Genomic DNA, 22,613 nt, shown 5'->3' with positions numbered 1-22,613 from the left:
AGCTGTGTATGGTTGGTCCAATATTGGCGATACTTGTCTTCGTGAATTATTGATCTGCTGCAAACCCTAATTGTACGTGGAAAATGGTAGGAAAAATAAGGAGCCCGAGAAAGAAAAATCATCCGAGCCCACTACAGAAGGCAATTATTGTCTAGGATTACATAGATAACATTCGAACAACATATACGAGACGGTTTAATTTAAAGGATGCGATCAATAGACAGATTGCAGTGGAAACGTACCTGATTGATAGGCTTATTCCGAGGGATAGAAACAACAGTGAACCATATAACAGATGAAACTAAGATAAAGAAACCAGTAGTTTCATTGCTACTAGATATTTCAAAGGCTCCTCAACTATGTCAAGTTACATGGAAGACTGAAAATTCCATTCCTTTGTTGATTTCCATGTCCAACGATCCACATGCCGAAAATTCAAAAGAGGTATTAATGAACTTATCGGGGGTGGATGCCAATATCGTAGAAATTGAAGAAAACCATTATTATGATCCCTTGGTCCACCAGTTTGTCCAAGGATCTGTGCAAACAAAATCATTTTTTGAAAATGAACTCTTCAAAACAGAGCACATAGATTGTGGTAAAGCTGCTGAAATTGGAGGCATCATCCCTCCTCTTCTTCGAATGATATAAGAGAATAATCCAGAATCAACCTCTATTCCTCTTTCTGCTCTTTAATATTTTTCAAGAATGGAGGAAAATTGTGTTTACATTCTTGAAGAAAATGCAACATCTCTTCTATTCCGCCTCATTTTAATGGGTCATTGAAAGTTGAGTGAAAGAGCATGCGGTTGAGACCCTGGCTAATTAAGCCAGAGCATTATCTAGAGGGGTGAAAATCCATCATGAGCTGAGGAAATTGCCTTCTGAAATTTTTGAGTCTTTAATTTTGGCAAGGCCTTCTTTGAAACTGTATTTGTTTTAGATACTTTTGAATTTGGTCTCTAAGAGTTCGACAGTCATGTTTCATGTGACAAATTCAGAAGTCATCTAAGTACCGATAACACTTACGTGGGATCCAAATTTTGATGTTTGCCTATTTTTAATGAAGATTCTCTCTTGTATAAGAGAATACGGGGGAGAATATGAACTTGCAAGAAATATATGAGAAAGCCACATCAAAGATTTGGTGGCCAGAATATCAAATGCAAATCAAGAAGAAGAGAGGGCAAGGTCTGTAGGAATCCTATGTTATCTTCTAAAAAATGATAGTCAGATTGACAATTCTCTTTTGGAAGCAGGTGCTTTGGGTGCAATAGTTGACTTCCTTTCTTCAAGAGAACCAAGAAATTACAAAGTCACATAAGGCACCCTAATATCGAATACTCCTCGAGTGTTATTACATTTCACCAGTCCTTTAAATTTAGGTCTTGAGAAAAAATTATTGGAACCTGGTACAATGCCTTTTCTTGTTTGCTTTGTCTTAACACGTTCCTCCCTTTCAAAGAAGAGGATTGCAACTGCCCCAAGGAAATTTCAGAGAATGGAATGAATAAAAGAATTTTTATACAACCTAAAAGTAAAATCTTTTGCTATGGTTATAGTTGGTTGGAAAGAACTAATCCTAAAGATATTTTTTCCTCGACATAAGAGGATTTGTGACAAGGGAGCATATTCATTTTGCTTGTTCAATGCAGGAGCAACTATTTGGAGAGTTCTATCAGCATTGAGTACGTTTGGGGCCACTGATGACTAAGAAAATGATAGTCTTTTGACTGTTGGGGAACTAAATGCAGCCCTTCACCTATTACGGAAAATATTGAGTAGTTGTATAAGTGAAATTTAATTGCAATTGACAGATATTTCTGATTTTTCTTTTGTGTCAAATAGAAATGCAGCAACAACTTCCATGGCTCTGAGGAAAAATGAGGCTAAATAGAAAGTTATATGAGCAGATTGAGCAAGTCTTGTTGAATTCTATAACAAAACATAATCTTCAAAGGAAACTTTATGACAGATTTTGGACAGAACCCTGATAGCATCTTGCAAGTTAGACTGAATCTTCACAAGTGTTGCAGTTCCTATCGAGAAGTTATAAACATAGGTGGTGTTCATTTATATGAGACATATCTCATCGTCTTCTTGACGGTTACCTCTAGTTAAGAGGGCTGAATGTTAGTCGAACTCTGTATAAATTTTGTTTTAAAATTACGATGGGACTCGGGGAAATGAACTGAACGGTTGAATCCAATTACCATTGTATCCATTGAATTACTAAATGGTTAGATTTGCATTGTATTGTTTAAATTATTTATTTAAGGATGTGCATTGTGGAATTACATGGTTTCCTATGTTAGAATTTTCTCAGTTTGAAAGATATATTTTCCGTGGAACAAACCATTATCTGTTGGGGGTTTTTCTGGTAAAATCCCAAAAACAAAGAAACAAAACACACACAGAGGCAATGCTCTGTTTTCTTCTCTCCACAGGATATTTTGTGCACAAGGAAGCTTCAAAAATTTGTCTGAGAACAGAGTATTACATACCCAGAAAAAGATTTCTATTCATTAAACATAAATGCCTGATACATATTCATCCTCTTTCACTCAGAGGGATTTACCAAAAATAAATACATTTCAACCAAAAAAAGTTACTCTGTCTCCTCCTGAGATTTTACACTACTGGTGTGTAAAAACCCATTTACATTTACTGTTGTAAAACCCTTTTACATTTACTGGTGTGAAAACATTTTACTCATACTGCTGTAAAATAAATTTACATATGCAGCAAAATTTTACATTACATTCATAAAAAAAACTTTACTCACACCATACGCTCTTGCTTCTTTCCCTTCATTTGGGAAACCAACAAAAATTTCATTTCAACCTCTGTTCACTGTTGTGAGTTTTATAAAATAAAAAAACATTCACCAAACAAAACTCCCGTGCTTCTTCACTTATGCACTGCTGTGCAATATTTACCTTGATTCACGCTGGTCAAAAAAAATCCATCGCACATATGTGCTTCCCTTTGTTTGTCTTTATGCACTGCTGTGCAAACTTCAGTTTCCTTACATTACTTCAAAAAATATTACCCACGGCCCTGTTCTTTTCCTTCTACACACTGCTGTGTGTTTCATTGCGTATTCAATGAACAACCCCATCACATTTTTGCTGCTGTGTAAATCTTTTTCATATATTGCACACATCAAAAACATAATCATACATTCTGACTTGCCATGCTCCCGTAGACAAATAAAAAACATCAAAATTAAAATTCCACCAACTATTTTCGAATGCCATTTAATTCTCAGCATGGCGATCAATTCATTCACTGACAATTCGGCAGTCAACCAAACTTGTTTTTACTCCACGCAAATATTTAATGTTGGCTCGTATGCAGTTTGAAACAATCAACGGTGGAGAACGATGAAGCGGATCGGACGGCGGTGGAGGATTTCGGGAGACATTTTTATGCTGAACTTTAGGCTCCGAAATGTCAGTTCTGCTGACGTATACAGAGGACCACGTGGCTGAGGATAATTGAATCGGGCTCGATTATACGGAAACTGTTTTCACCGCAAAAGCGATCCGAAATGCATCAGGCGGTTTTTTGGTTTCGCTGAGCGGTTTCGGGGTTGTACGTGCTTGCTGAGTCGGCTGCCATCGCTGTCCATGTTGCGTCCACAGTGGCTGCAGTTGGAATTAATATTCCAACACTCCCCTTTAATTTCAACTGTTGGGCATTCAATCATACCCAAACACTTCCTCACATAGAGGGATTCACCAACACTGTTGTTACAAAGACATCTTCCTCACATAGAGGGATTCACCAACTGCTGTTACAAAAATATCTTCCTCACATAGAGGGATTCACCAACACTCCTTCTGATGCAGTTCCATAAACAGCAAAATAGTCTTCCTCTTAACAGATGGATTCACTTGAGACTGTGCTGAAGAGCACCTTCCTCTTGACAGAGGGATTCACCAATTTATGCTAACAAGCATCTTCCTCTTGACAGAGGGATTCCCCTGTGACTGTGCTGAAGAGCACCTTCTCATGACAGAGGGATTCACCAGTGTATGCTAAAAAAGCATCTTCCTCTTGATAGAGGGATTTACCACACTACGCCGAAAAGCATCTTCCTCTTGACAGAGGGATTCACCAAAAGACAACAGATCTTCCTCTTAACAGAGGGATTCTCCAACATGCCTTCTTCAGAGGCACTTCAATCTGTCTCTTACATTAATTTAGCACATACACGCTACAGCATATTGCCTTTTGTTTTCTCAACAGAACAACTGCAAAGATTTCACGCTATTGTGTTTTATTTGCATTACATTTCACTTGCGCTACTGCGCATTCCCTTCCTGTTGTTTTCACAATGAACAACAACCAAAACTTCACGCTGCTGCCTGCTCCCCTTCATTGATTACAATCACACTGCTACTGTGTCTCACTTGCATTTCAGATGCAAACAACAAAAACTTCATTCATATGCGTTGTTGCGCTTCTACCTTCTCTCTCAACAGACAACCACAAAACTTACATTACTCTTTTCACTGTTGTGCGAAAAATTTCATGGTTGCACTAATGTGTGCTTTCGTTTTCTACATTATATGCTCCTCCTTCATTTTCCTCTCACTGCTTTGCGTTTTCATTGCCAATACAAAACATTTCCATCTGCTGTGTATTACACTCACTCTGTTGTGAGTATATTCTCTCACATTGCATAAAAGGAAAAACTACGTTCCATTGCTATGCATTTCAATCCATGTGTTCCAAAAAAAAAATCCATGCTGCTGTGCATTCTAATCCATTTGCTCCACACACAAAAGTTTCCACGCTGCCCCTGTTCTATGTTCTTCCTTCGCACTGTTGTGCGGGTCTCCTTGCTTTGCACTACAATGCATATACAATGCATATGATTCACATCGAATTCATCTTCATCTTCACTCACACACTGTTGTGCGTTCTACTGCTTCTCATTTTTCTTATCGCGCTACTGCACTTCACATTTCAACGCTGCCCCTTTTTCTTTGTTATGAAACCAGCTCACAAAAAGATAGAAAAGAGAGATCCACGCCTTAGAATTCAGCCTCTTCGAGGGGGAAACCTCCTTTACATTACATAAATGAACAATTCTTGGATGATACAAATGAAAATACCTCCTTTCTATATATAGGAGTCTAAGTGGTCCCAATACAATCAAAGCCTACATAACAATAATATTGTAGGGCACAACAATAACAATAGTGGGCTTCTATGTGGCACAATAGTAACAATATGGGCACTACATGGGTACATCAATATAAATAAGGGGTATAACTACAATAGTAATGGGGTAATCACTAGTATTATAGGGACCCAACATGCCCCTCTCCTTCAAAAAAGTGTTGTCCTCAACGCTTGAGTAGTTCAGGATACTTCTGCATAAAATTCTCATCCTCCCATGTGGAATCTTCAGCGGATAAGTTCTTCCACTTGATAAGGTACTCTGAAATTGATCGATTTTGTAGCTGTCGAGTTCTTGTTTCTATAACTGCTTCCGGTTCCAATATAATTTTTCCTTCTTCGTCAAGTTCTGGCAATATTGTTTGAACTGGGAGCTTATCGCCTATAACCTTCTTTAAGCATGAAACATGGAAAACTGGGTGCAATCGAGAAGCTGCAGGAAGCTCCAATTTGTATGCCATAGTACCAATCTTTTGCAACACCTTGTACGGACCATAATACTTTGGTGATAATTTATTATCCTTCTTAGCTTGCTTGAGGGACATTTGCTTATATGGTTGTAGCCGTAGGAATACTCAATCACCTACATCAAAACTTCTTTCACTGCGATGCTGATCTGCCTGTTGTTTCATTCTATTCTGTGCCAACACAAGGTTATCCTTTAAGAGTTGGAGGACTTGTTGTTGATGTTCGATGTGATGTTCCACTGCCTGAACCTTAGAATTTTCTCTTAAATATGATGTGATGGATGGTGGTTGATACCCATAAAGTGCCATAAATGGGGTCATTTTTGTTGTTGTATGAAAGGAAGTGTTATACCACCATTCAGCCAGAGGCAACCATTTGACCCATTGTGTCTGTTTATCAAATACAAAGCAACGAAGATATCCTTCCAAACATTTGTTTACTATCTCAGTTTGCCCATCAGATTGAGGATGATAAGATGAGCTATGAGCTAACTGAGTACCAAGACAAGAAAATAACTCTGTCCAAAAATTTCCAGTGAAAATGGGATCTCTGTCACTTACAATAATCTTTGGGTTTCCATGTAGCTTTTGAATTGTTTCCATAAATGCAGTAGAAACTGTACTGGCTTTAAATGGATGTGATAATGCACAAAAATGTGCATACTTGGTAAGTCTGTCAACTACCACCATGATGACACTCTTTCCCTCAGACTTGGGTAAACCTGTGATAAAATCCATTGATACCTCCTCCCAACGTTGGCTTGGAATGGGTAAAGGTTGTAATAGACCCAGTGTCTTAATTGTTTCAACTTTATTTTGTTGGCAAACCAAACATTCTGCCACAAACTTTTGAATATCTGATTTAAGGCCATCCCAAAAAAATTCCTTCTTAACCCTGTGGTAAGTTTTTAAAAATCTTGAGTGCCCTCCTAAGGGAGAAGTGTGCAATTCCATAAGAATCTTTTGTTTTAGTTGGGAATTCTTACAGAGGTATAAGCGATCTTTGTACCATAATGAATCATTTTTCCAGCTAAATGTATCAGACGTACTGGAATCTTGTTGTAGCTTTCGAATAAGTGCCCACACTTCTTCGTCATTCTTCCATTCCTCCCTTGCTTCATTTATCCAATCTGGTTGGATGATAGAAATAGCGCACAACAATGCTTCCACATCCTCATCCTTCCTTGAGAGTGCATCTGCCACCACATTTTGCTTCCCTTTTTTGTAGATGATTTCAAAGTCATAACCCAACATCTTTGTGACCCACTTTTGTTGCTCTTCAGAGGATAATCTTTGTTCTAAAAAGTATTTAAGGCTATCATGATCTGTTTTTACCTTGAAGTGTCTTCCCATTAGGTAGGGTCGCCATTTCTTAAGTGCATGGAGTATTGCCAACATTTCCTTCTCATAAATAGCTTTGCTTAAAAACTTTCCCTTGATTGGACGACTTTCAAAAGCAATGGGTCTTTCATCTTGCATTAGAACAGCACCAATTCCATTTCCTGAAGCATCACATTCCACAATAAAGGTTTTTGTGAAGTCCGGTGTAGCTAAGACCGGTGCTTGGCACATTGCCTCTTTAAGATGTTCAAAGGCCTTTGTTGCTTCCGGAGTCCATGAAAATGCATCTTTCTTCAATAATGTCGTTAGAGGTGCTGCTATTCTCCCATAATTCTTAACAAACTTGCGATAATACCCTGTCAACCCAAGAAATCCTCGCAAATGCTTTATGGATGTGGGGATTTTCCATTCCTTAATGGCTTTAATTTTGGTAGGGTCTACCTTAACTCCTTCATGAGATACAATATGACCCAAATATTCCACCTCCTGGACTCCAAAGAAACATTTGGATCTTTTGGCATATAATTGTTTCTCTTCCAATAGTTGTAGCACCCTGTCGACATGTTCAACATGATCCTTCCAAGACTTGCTGTAGATAAGTATATCATCAAAAAATACTAACACAAATTTTCTAAGGAATGGTTTGAAAATTGAATTCATCAAACCTTGAAATGTTGAAGGTGCATTGGTAAGGCCAAAAGGCATGACCAAAAATTCATAATGACCCTCATGAGTTCTAAATGCCGTTTTCGGAATGTCTTCAATCTTCATTCTGATTTGATGATATCCTGAACGAAGATCCAACTTGGTGAAGTAAATTGATCCATGCAATTCATCCAGTAATTCATCAATGACAGGAATGGGGAACTTATCTTTAATAGTGAGCTTGTTGAGCTCCCTATAATCCGGACACATGCGCCATGATCCATCCTTCTTGTGCACCAATACTACTGGAGCAGAGAAAGAACTTTGACTCGGTTGAATTATACCACCTCTAGCATTTCTGCAACCATACGTTCAATTTCACTTTTTTGGACATAGGGATATCTGTACGGCCTGATGTTTGGAGGAACACTTCCTGGAATCAGATGAATAGCATGATCATGATCACGCATAGGTGGGAGACCTTTGGGAGTCTCAAATACCTTGGAATGATTGTCCAGGACTTTTTGGAGATCTGGAGAAATAGATGATTCTAATGTGGAAACATCTAGCGAACATAATTGTGCAATTACACCCCTTTGCTCCTTTTTTAGAAGCTTTGTCATACCATTAGAGCTGATTATCTTTCCTGGTTTCCCTGCAATACCCCTTAATTCAACTTCCTTTCCTTCCACAGAAAATTTCATGAAAAGTTCTTGAAAATTAAAAGCTATTGTACCCAAGGATTGTAGCCATTGGACTCCTAGTACAACATCAGCACCTCCCATTGGAATGGAAAGCATTGGGCTAGTCAATACATATTCTCCCATGGATAGCTTGATATTATGGCACTTTCCAGAGCAATTTATTGTTCCTCCATTTGCAATCATCACTTGACACTCTGGTGCTGGATATAGGAAGCAATTCAATTCTTTTGCTACCCTACAATGAATAAAATTGTGGGTGCTTCCTGAATCAATCAACACTATCACCTTTTTCTTCTTGATTTGTCCTTCTATCTTGATGGTTTGAGGAGTGGTAATTCCCGCCAATGCATTACAAGATATGGTTGGATTTATTTGTTCTTCATCTAGGCTTTGTTCCTGGAGTATATCTTCTTCTTTTGACCTTTCTTGCTCCTTTTCTTCTTCCTCTTCACAATCTATGTAGAATAATTTCTTCTCACCACACTTATGACCCTTTGTGTATTTGCTATCACAATTGTAACAAAGCCCTTTTGCTCTTTTTTCTTCCAATTGTTGTGGTGTCAACCTTGTAGGTTGTGGAAGACTATGGGCAACAACGCCTCCATCTTTATAGTTGTGAATGGTATGCTTCCTAGTTGCCATAATTTTGCTTTCCATTTTTCTTGCTAACCTGAATGCCTTCTCTAATGAATCAGGTTCCCAAAGGCGAACATCATGTTGGATATTATCCTTTAAATACCCTATGAACACATCAATCCTATGCTGCTCTGGAATATCTTTTACCCTTATGTTCAATTTTTGGAACTCTTCAATGTGCTCCATTATTGAACCCTTTTGTTTGAGACTTATCAATTGGCTAAAAAAAGTGTTGTTTTTTGTATCCTCATAATGTGCTATCAATTCTTCCGTAAAAATTGCCCAAGTGATAAATTGTTTACGAGAGCAAAGCCATTGATACCATACAAATTGATTTGGTTCCAAATATAAAGTTGCCATACGTACCTTTTGTGTGTTTTGCACATTATTGAGATCAAAGAACTGCTCCATCTGTAATATCCATGTGGCGGGATCCTTCCCATCAAACTTCCTCATATCGATTTTTGGAATATGGTGGGTCTTCGATCCAACATTAGAATCTATGGAATCATGATTAACATTACTTTTGTTCACATCATGAGTTTCCTTTACAACCTTTTCACCATTAGTAAGTATCTCTTGTAGAAAATTTGTCAAATCTGTCTTCAAATCTGCCATGTCTGTCTTCAAATCTGTCTTCAAACTTGCCATGTCTTTCTTCAAATCTGTCTTCAAATCAGTCTTCAAATCATCCATCTTAGCTTCCATGCCCTTTATCTTAACATCTGTTAGCTTTTGTGAGCGTGACATTTGTTGCACTTGTTCTTGTAATTTTGATATATCATGCAGCATTTCTTCCTCTTCTTCATGAGTCATGCTAGAGCTTTCAGGTTCCTTACTAGGCGTTTGCATTTTCTTTCCTCGGGGCATCAGTTACCGATAATAATGCTTTACTAGGCCCTTTGAATTCCTTCAAACCAAGCTTATGCAAAAATAAAAAATAAAAACTACACACCTTTTTTTTACTTTGTAGAAGCCTGATATTGAATCTGATGTACCTCTGTAATTTCGAATCATCCAATTCTGAAATTGTGATCTGTAGTATCTTTCTGTGTCCTCTTTCCAATGCCACTAGTCTGAACCAAATTGGATTCTCCAAGAAAGAGTTATGCACAATCTCCCGCAGTGACCTGATTATAGACTGTTTCAGTAGAGCGAACTTGTATGAAGTGCCACGTGTCACTGTTTCAACCCTTGACTCTGAAAAATATATAAACGAAAACTAAAGTTCGTCCTCTTTCTGTAACTTCTTACGAAATTTCAATCTGATGCTCAGAAAGAAAGTTATGACGATTTTCCCCAGGTCACCTGTTTTGAGTGTAATTCAGGAGTCTGCAAAAAGACCAACTTCTGCAGATCATATCTCCGAAAATATTGTGCAAAACGATCTAAAATTCGGACCCAAGTTTCAGCACCAATTCTTCTCAAATGGGTTTTTTTTGCGACTTCTGAAACGTCACACAAAAAAAGTTATAGCGAACATGCCACGATGACCTGTTTGGAGCAGCGAAACCCTAGAATCCAAAACTCTGATACCAAATGTTATGAAACCAGCTCACAAAAAGATAGAAAAGAGAGATCCATGCCTTAGAATTCAGCCTCTTCGAGGGGGCAACCTCCTTTACATTACATAAATGAACAATTCTTGGATGATACAAATGAAAATACCTCCTTTCTATATATAGGAGTCTAAGTGGTCCCAATACAATCAAAGCCTACATAACAATAATATTGTAGGGCACAACAATAACAATAGTGGGCTTCTATGTGGCACAATAGTAACAATATGGGCACTACATGGGTACATCAATATAAATAAGGGGTATAACTACAATAGTAATGGGGTAATCACTAGTATTATAGGGACCCAACATTCTTCTCCGCACTTCTGTGCATATTGAATTGCATATGTGATAAAAAATATTACATTTTTCAACACCGCTGCGTATTAAATTTCAGAGGGATTAACAAAAAAAATTTCATTTGCGCTCTGCTATGCTGCAATACATCCTCCACGCAGTCTCCATGCCCTGTAGACTTTTCTTCTTTTCTTTTATGGCAGGTTTAATTCCATATCTCTCCCCTATAATAAGATCTTCATAAAAATCATTGTTAATATATTTCAGCAATAATGATCAAGAATTACAGGCTCCCCCTAACTGTATGCATTGTTTTCTTTCAGCAAAGTTTTCTTAAAAGAAACTTAGATCGACTAGAGAGCTCAAGGGACTTTCAGATTGTATTTCCTTCCTTCTCCATACTTGTGTAACTTTCTTCTTTTGCATGGGTCTAGCTTGTGTAAGAGCCCATGTTAAGTTACAATCACGTGCCATATGCCCAATGTTATGACACTTGAAACATTCTACATTGTTCATGAATAAGAATTCATGATTTCTTCTTGTAAAATTATTTCTTGGAGATTGTCGGAGACTACAACATCTATCTCTATGAAATGCTCTACAGTGTTTTGCCATATGACCAAAGTTTGAACAAGAGTAACAATAACCATAAAATGAACTTTGGTACCTGGGAGATGGAGGTTTCCTTGATGTACTTCTAAAGCTTTGCTGCCTTGAGATTCTTTGATGATAACCATTGCATCTTGCCTCTTTGACATCAGCTACATTTCTTCTTAGAGCTGGTTTTCTGCTTGGAGTAGGATTTGTTCTATTGTAGCCTTCATTTTTCTCCTTGCCTTTGCTGGAACTAGGAGCATCACAATTTCTTTCTGGCTTCTTCACATCTCCTTTGCTTAAAGCATATTCATTCTTGTTTGAGGGTTCACCTACATACCCAAGTCCTGATTTATCAGATGGAGATCTGTGATAGCTGAGCATGTCATCCAAGGCTTGAGAGCTCTTCATGATTTTGTTCATCCCTTCAACCTTTTTCCTGAGGAGGATAATCTCTTCTTCCAATCTTTCACGCTCATTATTCTTCTTTGTAAGTTGTTCCTCAGTTTCTTCCTTGCTACGAGTAGCTTCAGTTACTGCTATTTTAAGAGAGATGATATATGTCTTCATTTTGGAGATTTCTGCTTGACTGCTCTCCATTTTCTTTTCAGCTCCTTGTTCCTGCTTCCTGGCTTCTTGTAATACAGACTTAAGGGGGGAGACCTCTACCTTGTACTGTCTAATCTCTTCTACAAGTTTGTTCACTCTCTTGTGCCTTTGTTCAAGTTGACTTGACAAGGCGTCTTCCTACTTCTTTGCTTTATTCAGCTGATTTATCATGGATATGACTTCTTCATAATGTTTCCTCTTGCTTTCATCAAGTTCCTTCTTAATCTTGGCGAGCTCTTCATCCCTTTCTTTTACTTGAAGTTTGATGAGGCCAACCTTCTCACATTCAGCTTCTATGATGGGTTCAGAATTTTCTTCTTCACTGATGGTCATGGTCAGTGCTCCCTTTGCATGAAGGTCATGAAGTCTGTCCCAAATATCCTTTGCTGATGAATATTTTCCTAGATTCTTCTTTATAGAATCAGGCAGTCAATCCAAGATAGTCTTTGCTGACTTTGCATTGTACTCCTTGGATTTTTTATCCTTCTTGCTATCATCAATCACTGATTCCCAAATTTCAATCCCTTCAGACTTTAAGAAAGTCCTCATTTTTATTTCCCAAATATCAAAGTTCCCATCGAACCTTGGAGCCTCAAATAGAATGCTTTTAAATAGATTGTTTTCTATTTTAGTAGAAGAGGGAGACAAAACCTTAGGGGATTTTGACACTTTCTTCCTTGACCTTGCCATTCTTAACTATGTTTAAAATACCTGACTGTGTTTTTAAAATGACTCACTGTTTCTTCAACAGCAACACAAAAAAAAACTTTGAGGAATACCTGGGTTCTTTTGCCTGAGACTTCACTCTGCTGGAGAAGCTTTCTCTGCTACAACAAGAATCTTTCCTTCAGCTTCTTTAAAACCTTCAAAAAGCCTAAACCTTCTCTGATACCATTGTTGGGGGTTTTTATGGTAAAATCCCAAAAACAAAGAAACAAAACACACACAGAGGCAATGCTCTGTTTTCTTCTCTCCACATGATCTTTTGTGCACAGGGAAGCTTCAAAAATTTGTCTGAGAACAGAGTATTACATACCCAGAAAAAGATTTCTATTCATTAAACATAAATTCCTGATACATATTCATCCTCTTTCACTCAGAGGGATTTACCAAAAATAAATACATTTCAACCAACAAAAGTTACTCTGTCTCCTCCTGAGATTTTACACTGCTGGTGTGTAAAAACCCATTTACATTTACTGCTGTAAAACCCTTTTACATTTACTGGTGTGAAAACATTTTACTCATACTGCTGTAAAATAAATTTACATATGCAGCAAAATTTTACATTACATTCATAAAAAAAAACTTTACTCACACCATACGCTCTTGATTCTTTCCCTTCATTTGGGCAACCAACAAAAATTTCATTTCAACCTCTGTCCACTGCTGTGAGTTTTATAAAATACAAAAACATTCACCAAACAAAACTCCCGTGCTTCTTCACTTATGCACTGTTGTGCAATATTTACCTTGATTCACGCTGGTCAAAAAAAATCCATCGCGCATATGCGCTTCCCTTTGTTTGTCTTTATGCACTGTTGTGCAAACTTCAGTTTCCTTACATTACTTCAAAAAATATTACCCACGGCCTTGTTCTTTTCCTTCTACACACTGCTGTGTGTTTCATTGCGTATTCAATGAATAACCCCATCACATTTTTGCTGCTGTGTAAATCTTTTTTATATATTGCACACATCAAAAACATAATCATACATTCTGACTTGCCATGCTCCCGTAGACAAATAAAAAACATCAAAATTAAAATTTCACCAACTATTTTCGAATGCCATTTAATTCTCAGCATGGAGGTCAATTCATTCACTGACAATTCGGCGGTCAACCAAACTTGTTTTTACTCCATGCAAATATTTAATGTTGGCTCGTATGCAGGTTTGAAACAATCAACGGCAGAGAATGATGAAGCGGATCAGACGACGGTGGAGGATTTCGGGAGGCATTTTTATGCTGAACTTTAGGCTCCGAAATGTCAGTTCTGCTGACGTATACAGAGGACCACGTGGCTGAGGATAATTGAATCGGGCTCGATTATACGGAAACTGCTTTCACCGCAAAAGCGGTCCGAAATGCATCAGACGGTTTGCTGGTTTCGCTGAGCGGTTTCGGGGTTGTACGTGCTTGCTGAGTCGGCTGCCATCACTATCCATGTTGCGTCCACGGTTCCTATAGTTGGAATTAATATTCCAACATTGTCTTTCCCTATAAACAGAAAAATATCGAAGAAACCCTAGACAGAAAATTACCTCGACATTCTACATTGGGAATTCCACTGATTGTCAAACTACTAACGGAACTAAGCCTATTTCTAGATTACGCAATATTGCAAACAAGCATCATTGTTCATCACTAGAATTTAGATTTTGTTCTTGATTAATTTATAGTATAGAATATCATGTTGATTGAGCTATGTATGGTTGGAACAATATTGGCCATACTTGTCTCGTAAGCTATTGAATGGTTGCAAACCGTAATTGTATGTGGAAAACCCTAGGCAAAATAAGAAGTTAGAGAAAGAAAAATCATCTTAGCCCACTACATAAGAAAAGAATTCTCAAGCATTACAAAGATAAAATTCGAGAAACATATACGATTTTAGTTAAAGGATGTGACCACTAGAGAGATTGCAATGGAAATGTACCTGATTGATAGGATTTCTATAAGGGTTGGAAAGGAGAAGGATGATGATGACGCTGATAGAGTGGGTTTCTACATAATGAAAGTAGAAAATGTGACATTAATTACTCCAAAGTCTCTGCAATTTGATTTCCTAGGTAAGGATTCCATTTTCTACGTCAACACAGTTGAGGTAGATGAACGAGTCTTCACAGCCATTGGTGACTTCAAAAAGGGAAAAAGAAAAGGGGATGGCATGTTTGTTCAGCTTGACACCAATATGGTGAATGCCCATCTTAAGGAAATTATGCGAGGCCTTACAACAAAAGTCTTAAGAACTTACAATGCATCTATTACATTGGACAATCTTCTTCAAGACGTAACAGGTTATTTGTTTAGAGAATATCAATGTGCAAACAAGGAGGTTGCAGTTTTGTGTAACCATTAGTGATATGATTCAAAGGGACATACCAAAAAGGAAATACTTTTGAGAATGTTAGAGAAGTAAATTTCGTAGGGGCAGAGGAAAGGTGTGTAGCTTAGAATTCGGTTGTGGCAAGGAAATCAAAACTAATCTTCGATGTCGACAAGGTAATCAAAACTACATAGAGGCTTAAATAAAACACACGAAATAACTCATGCCAGAATAGAGTAAAAGCAAAAACAGTGGTGGTAAATTTACTCATGAATGTTTAAGACCACATCGCAACATAACATACTTTGTATTATATTTCAAACATAGGAAAATACATTCATGTGATAAATGGAGGCTGCAACTCAAAGTGAAAAACACAAAATACTTACTACTGCTTCACTGGGGTTGCGGAGTAAATGTGTGTAAAACTCCGTAAAACTAGTTTTCACGCGGCCACCAACATTTCCTCCACGATTTTGTCTTCACTACCTCACAAGCTTTTACCCTCTCTTGCTCTCTAGATTCAACATTACAAATGATATTTTCATCCATATTTACCTCAACATACAAATTTGACATTAATACATGGTAGAGCAAATAATTAATACGCATCATGGGCGATTTTACATAGTAATTGGTTTTCTAACCTTGCAGGTGTTGTGAAGTGTGGGAAATAGTCGTGGAGTGAATGTTTTCAAATACTTATTGACTAAACTTCATTAAATGCCATAAATTATGTGATGTGTTGCGGAATGGTCCATGTTGTACTTTTGTTCTAAGTTCAGTCCTTCTACCTGCAAACAAAATCGTAACCCTGCAGTAGTTTACTTGGAAAGCATGGTGGTTGTCAATGTGTTTAAGGCGGTGGTTGAGATTAATATTTCCAACACTCCACCTTAGTCACAACTTCCGCCATTGACAATTCCCAAACGATCTCTCAGATAAACAAAACTTTCACATCGCAATGACTTTGTGAAAATATCAGTAAATTGTTCTTGTGACCTGCAGTGCTGCAACACAATTTAACCATTATTAATCAACTCTCTCATAAAATGATATTTAGTATCAATATGCTTGTTCCTCTTGTGAAAAACATAATTCTTTGACAATGCAATTGTTGAGGTGTTGTCGCAAAAAATAGTTGTTGTTCCCTCTTGGTCATGGTGAAGATCCCTCAACATCCTTCTCATCCAAACTGCCTGGCTTACTGTTGCTGTTGTGGCGACATATTCGGCTTTCGCTCCTTCTGTCATTGATACTTCCTTCCCAATCACTGTCAGTCTAACCAACCATCTTGAAATCATTTGTTGCGGCGTACAAAATGCCATATTGTTTTGTCCCATTGACATACCTTAGAATCCTTTTCCCTGCTTGCCAATGTGTTTCCTTAGCTTTCTCCATGAACCTCGACACCAAACTCACCACATACATTATAGACGGCCTAGTGGTGGTCAAAAAAATCAAACTACCTATCATGTTTTTGTATAATGTTGGATTGACATTGTTGCTACAATATTCTTTTCTCATATTCAACCCCATGACAGTTGGAGTTGGTGTGGCCTTGTTGTTCTGCATTTTAAACCTCTCCAAAATGTCTACCACATACTTTGCTTGAGAGATAAAAATGCCATTTTCTATTTGCTTCACTTCTATGCCCAAAAAATACCATAACAACCTCGACTCATTCATTTCAAATTCATTCTTCATGACTGGTTTGAAATCAACGATGAGGAAATCATCACTTCCTGTAAAATTCAAATCATCTACATATAAGACGACAATAAGAATCTTACAATCTCTTTCTTTGATGTAGAGGATAGGCTCTCTATCACATTTGTCGAAACCATTGTCCAACAAGTAGGAATCTATCCTGTTGTACCATGCATGCAGTGCTTGCTTCAACCCATAAAGAGATTTCTTCAACCGATACACTTTGTCTTCTTTGCCTTCTACCTCATAACCAGGTGGTTGCACAACATACACTTCCTCTTTCAACACTCCATTCAAGAACACCGATTTTACGTCCATTTGATACACTTTCCATTTATGTTGTGCGCCAATCGCCACAACTGTACCCACTGTCTCCATCCTCACGACTAGCGCGAATGTCTCCGCATAATCTCTTCCATACCGCTGCTTTTATCCTTTGAAAACTATCCTTGCTTTGTGCCTTCAATATTACCATCGACATTTCTCTTGGTCTTATAGACCCACTTCAATTCAATGCCATATTTTCCTATCGAAACGTTCACTACCTCCCATGTGTCGTTCTTTTATATTTCTTCTATTTCTTACTCCATCGATGCAACCCATTTTTCTTCTTTGATTGCATCTTCAAAATTGATCGGGTCATCTACATGACAAAATAATGCAAATAAAGAATTCAGATCAGTGCTGCTATCAAATACATCTTGCCCATAAATTTCATTTAAATTTCTAAATTTCCGTCTCCTTGTGCTTGTTGAAGATGGGCTTGACATGTAACTTGGTGTTGTGCTTTGCAGTGTGCTTGGAGAAACACTTGCTTGATTGTGCGTCGATGTCCTATTATTTATTGATGGTGTTACTTGTTGCCTGCTTTGTTGCACTTCAATAGGTCAAGAGGGAGTCACTCTTGAGTAATTACTTGCTGTTGTCAATTCCTCTTTGTACTCATGTGGTATACATGATTTAACATTGACTGTCTTCTCTAAAATTCCATCCCATGCTTCCTCTTCTATGAATTTCACATCTTTGTTGATTATGACCTTCTTGGTTAATGGATTGTAGAGTTTGTATGCCTTTTATTCATCACTGCATCCAACAAATATACATTTCTCCTAGTCGTTGTCCAACTTCTTCCTCAACTTATCCAGGACTTGTGCATATGTCACACATCCAAAGACTCTAATGTGAGGGACACTATGCTTTCTTCCACTCCATGCCTCTTCAGAAACCACATTATGGACACTTTTGGTTGGACATCTATTCAAGATATATGCCGCACATGTGACAACTTCAACCCAATAATCATTTGGCAAATGCTTTGCCTTCACAATACTCCTTGCCATTTCCATAATGGTCCTATTCTTCCTTTTTGCCACACCATTTTTCTGAGGTGTATATCTTATTGTAAATTGCTTGTGAATTCCATGCTCCCTACAAAATCGAAGGAAATCATTTGAGATGTATTCGCCAGCTCTATCAGTCCTGGCGACTTTGATGTAGTGCCCGCTTTTCTTCTCAACAAGAACCTTGTATTGGCAAAAGCGCTCAAACACTTCACTTTTCTATTTTAGGAGATAGACCTATGTCTTCCTTGTGTAGTCACCTATGAAGGTCAATAGATAGTGGTTGCCACTAATTGATGGTGTCTGCACTGCTCCACATAAATTTGAGTGGACAATCTTGAAATGTCCCTTTGCCCTTACTGACTTTCCTACTCGAAATGTCTCTCTATGTTTTTGGCCCAAGATACATCCTTCACATAGGCTGTCCAGTTTTTCTATGAGTGGTAATCCCTTCACCATTGCTTTCCTATGCAAGGAATTCAAACCTCAAAAGTTGAGATGTCCAAATCTCAAACGCGATAACCAATTTTCATCTTTCACCTCTGCTTGATAGTTCACTTATGTGACAGTTGCATCGTTTCTTCTATCCTCTTGTGAGTTCATTGATAATTGTTCTTGTGCACCTTATTCTTTCAAATTTGGTCTTATCTTTAGGGGAAACATTATATTTTTTGTCATCTGAACATTTGCAATCGGTTGTCTTCTTGGAGGCTTATCCAAAATTGTGCACTCATCATTTTTTGAAAAGACATTGTATCCCTTTTGCATGAGTTGTCCAATGCTTATGATGTGATGCTTCAAATAGGGGACAAATTAAAAATCAGAGATGTACTTATTCTCCCCCTTATTTGTTAGGATATTAACTCTTGCTTTTCCCATGATAGAGACTTTTATATGAGTCTCTAATGTCACTTCAAATTTAACACTTTCATTTAGATTGGAAAACATTTCTATGTTCCCTAACATGTGGTTGCTATATACTAAATCTAGATACCATACATCACTATGCCTTTCTTGTGCTACATTACAAGCTAAAACTATGCTATCATGGTTCTGATTTTGTTTTGTGAAATTTACACTTGGTTTTTTACTAATTTCATAATGCTTCTTTCTACATTCATTTGCATAATGACCATATTTCTTACAGTAATGACAGTGAACTTGAGATTTATCATACCTATGACCTTGTGCTTGGTTTTGGCTTGGGCCTTGACTTGGATTTTGATTGCTGCCCCTTCCACTTGAGCTTGAAGGGTTGATTCTTCCACCTATGTGTGGGCTTCTTCCTCTTCCTCTAGCATATGATCTTCCTCTACCTTTACCTTGACCAAATGAAACTTGTGTCTTGAAGGCATGCTCCAATGACGAGCTTGTTGCTCTATTCAGTCTATGTTCATGATAAATCAGTGATGCATGAAGCTCATCCACTGAGAACTTTGAGAGATCCTTTGTCTCTTTTATGGCCACAACAATGGCATCAAACCTTGCTGGCAAACTTCTCAAAACTTTCTCAACTATTCTCCTTTCTTCAAGTGTCTCACCATGAGACCTAATTTGAGTAACCAACCCAATTACATGTGTGAAAAATGAGTCTACATTCTCATACTCTTTCATACAAAGTGTTTCAAATTCTCTTCTCAACATTTGGAGCTTTGTTTTCTTGACTTTTGCCATGTCGTGGTAGGCTGTCTCGAGGGTGTCCCATGATTGCTTGGACTTTGTTGCTACTGCAACCCTGGGGAAAATACATTCATGAACTGCTTGGAAAATATAGAAAAGTGCTTTCGAATCCTTCTTCCTGTTGTCCCTTAACAAATCCCTTTATACTTGAGACAAGTCGTTGTATTATGCTGCATCCGCTGGTTCTTGAAAACCATTCTCCACCAAATCCGAAATGTCTTGAGAGGAAAACATGGCCTTCATTGTAATAGCCCAATAATCATAATTTTTCCCATTAAACTGAGGTATCTGAGAATTAGTCAAGCTTGTTCTTGATGTTTCCATTTCTGAGTGAAAAAAAAACTTTCTACCTGCTGGTAAATATGCTAAAAAAATTTCTTCCCTCAAAACAATTTTAACTTCTAGTAGAAACACTTGTTTTTACACTAACAGAGTTTAACTCACTCTGATACCGTGTTAGAAAATTAAATTTCGCAAGGGAAGAGGAGAGGAGTGTACCTGATAATTCGATTGTGGTAAGGTAATCATAACTACACATAGGCTTAACAAAAACGCAGGAAATAACTCATGACAAAACAGGGTAAAAGCAAAAAGGGGTTCAGTAAATTTACTCATGAATGTTTAAGACCACATCACAACATAACATACTTTGTATTGTATTTAAAACATAGGAAAATACATTCACGTGATAAATGGAGGCTCCAACTCCAATTGAAAAAACAAAAAAACTTACTGTGATTTACACTTCACTAAGGTTGTGGAGTAAGTGTGTGTAAAACTCTGTAAAACTTGTTTTCACGCACCCACCAATATTTCCTCCATGATTTTCTCCTCACTGCCTCACAGGCTTTTACCCTCTCTCGCTCTCTAACTTGCCCAACGTTACAAATGACATTTTCATCCATATTTATCTCAACATACAAACTTGACATTAATACATGATAAAGCAAATAATTAATACGCAACATGAGCGATTTTACATAGTAATTGGTTTTTGGATCTTTTAGGTGTTGTGGAGTGTGGGAAACAGTCGCAGAGTGAATTCTTGCCCATAATTATTTACTAAACTTCATTAAATGCCTGAACTTTTGTGATGTGTTGTGGAATAGTCCGCGATGTACTTTTGTTTTGACTGCAGTCCTTCTGCCTGCAAACAAAATCGCAACCCTGCAGTAGTTTACTTGGGAAGAATGGTGGTTGTTAGTGTGTTTAAAGCACTGGTTGAGATTAATATTTCCAACAAAGAAAAAATACAAAGTTAGAGAGTGTGTTGAGGGAGCATGAAAACAATAGATAGATTGCAGTGGAAATGTACCTGATTGATAGGTTTGCTCTGAGGGCTGGTGAGGAGAAGGATGATGATGGGGATGATGCAATGGGTTGTTTCAAATTGAAATTAGAAAATGTGACTTTAATTCCTCCAAACTCTCTATAATTTGATTTCTTAGTTATGCATTCTATTTTCTACTTCTATACAGTTGAGGTAGATGAACGGTCTTCACAACCATTGGTGACTTTAATATTAGCGAAAGAGAAGGGGATGAATTTTTTGATAAGCTTGACATGAGTAAATTGAATGCCCATCTCAAGGAAATTATGCCAGGCATGACAACAAAAGTCTTCATAACATACAATGCATCCATTACATTGGAAAAACTTATTGAGGACATAACTAGTGTCAGTTGCTCAGAGAACATTGTCAAATATCAACGTACAAACAAGGAGGTTGCAATTCTATGTAACCATCAAAACTTTGCTTCGAAGGAACATGGTAACCAAATGGAAAGAATTATAGGAAAAAATACATAGCTAGAGCTAGAAATTGATCTTGATTAGGATACAAAAGGGAATACACCACACTTCAGTTATCCAGAAGGGAAGCCTTCTAAGAGAAACCGGTTTCCAAAAACATTGGTGAAAAGAATTGCTAATACCAAGTTGAAGATTGAGAAAATGAAGGCAAACATGAAAATAAGAGATGATGTGAATACTGTGGCATTGGGAAAAACAAAAATCAATTACATGGACCCAAGAATTTCAATTTCATGGTGTAAATGTTCCCATTGAGAAAATATTTAATAAGTCCCTTATGGCCAAATTTTCCTGGGAAATGAATATAGAGCAAGAATACAAATTTTGAAGCCTTGGCAATGAATGTAGATCAAGAATACATACCCAAAAACATTCATGACTTTTGTTTTTCCATACATGGCATTATACTCAGTGTGTTGCATATTTTTGGGTTGGGCCTATAAATGGAAAAATTGGATCTATAATATCACTTCAAGTAGTACCTTGCGTTTGGCTCTGCAGGATGATGCAAAATTATCCTATAGGTATGTACATAACATGAAATAAATTTAGTTCTCTTCCCAAAAAAAAAATTATACACATGTGCTCCAGAATTTTCGGATCTCATCTCCCCTATTGAACAAATCCACACCATCTCCATAGATTCGAACCAAGGCCTTCCTGAGATTTTTCCCCTCCCTTTTCTTCCAGTTATAGTGAAAGACCTTGTTCGCCATGGTGCCTTGGAGAGACGTGATTTTCAAAGGATTTGTGTACACAACGTCAACACAATTCAACACCAAGGAGTGCAGAACAATATCAAATTCATTAGGCAGGTTTCCCTCTATGAATGCAAAATCATCCATTGGATGTACGACATTCATGCATTCCACAAAGTTCGTATGATTCGATTGCGACAAATGAAACATTTGGTCTATACAATTAAAGAATGGATTCCACAACCAAAAAAATCTGAAAATGGTATACAAAGATTA

The 22,613-nt window shown here is 37.5% G+C and overlaps 1 pseudogene; it reads left to right on the top strand.

Moving 5' to 3' along the window:
- The first annotated feature begins 83 nt into the window (after positions 1–83).
- LOC149147927 (DNA topoisomerase 1 beta pseudogene) lies at positions 84–21,967 on the top strand (annotated as a pseudogene).
- The last annotated feature ends 646 nt before the right edge of the window (positions 21,968–22,613 follow it).

The sequence above is a fragment of the Pinus tabuliformis genome, chromosome 9 (assembly GCF_031772625.1).
Source record: "Pinus tabuliformis cultivar Carrire ecotype Pingquan chromosome 9, CPIR1, whole genome shotgun sequence".
NCBI classification, from domain to species: Eukaryota; Viridiplantae; Streptophyta; class Pinopsida; order Pinales; family Pinaceae; genus Pinus; species Pinus tabuliformis.
The sequence above is the reverse complement of the archived record's forward strand: the minus strand, read 5'-3'. Positions and strand labels throughout refer to the sequence as shown.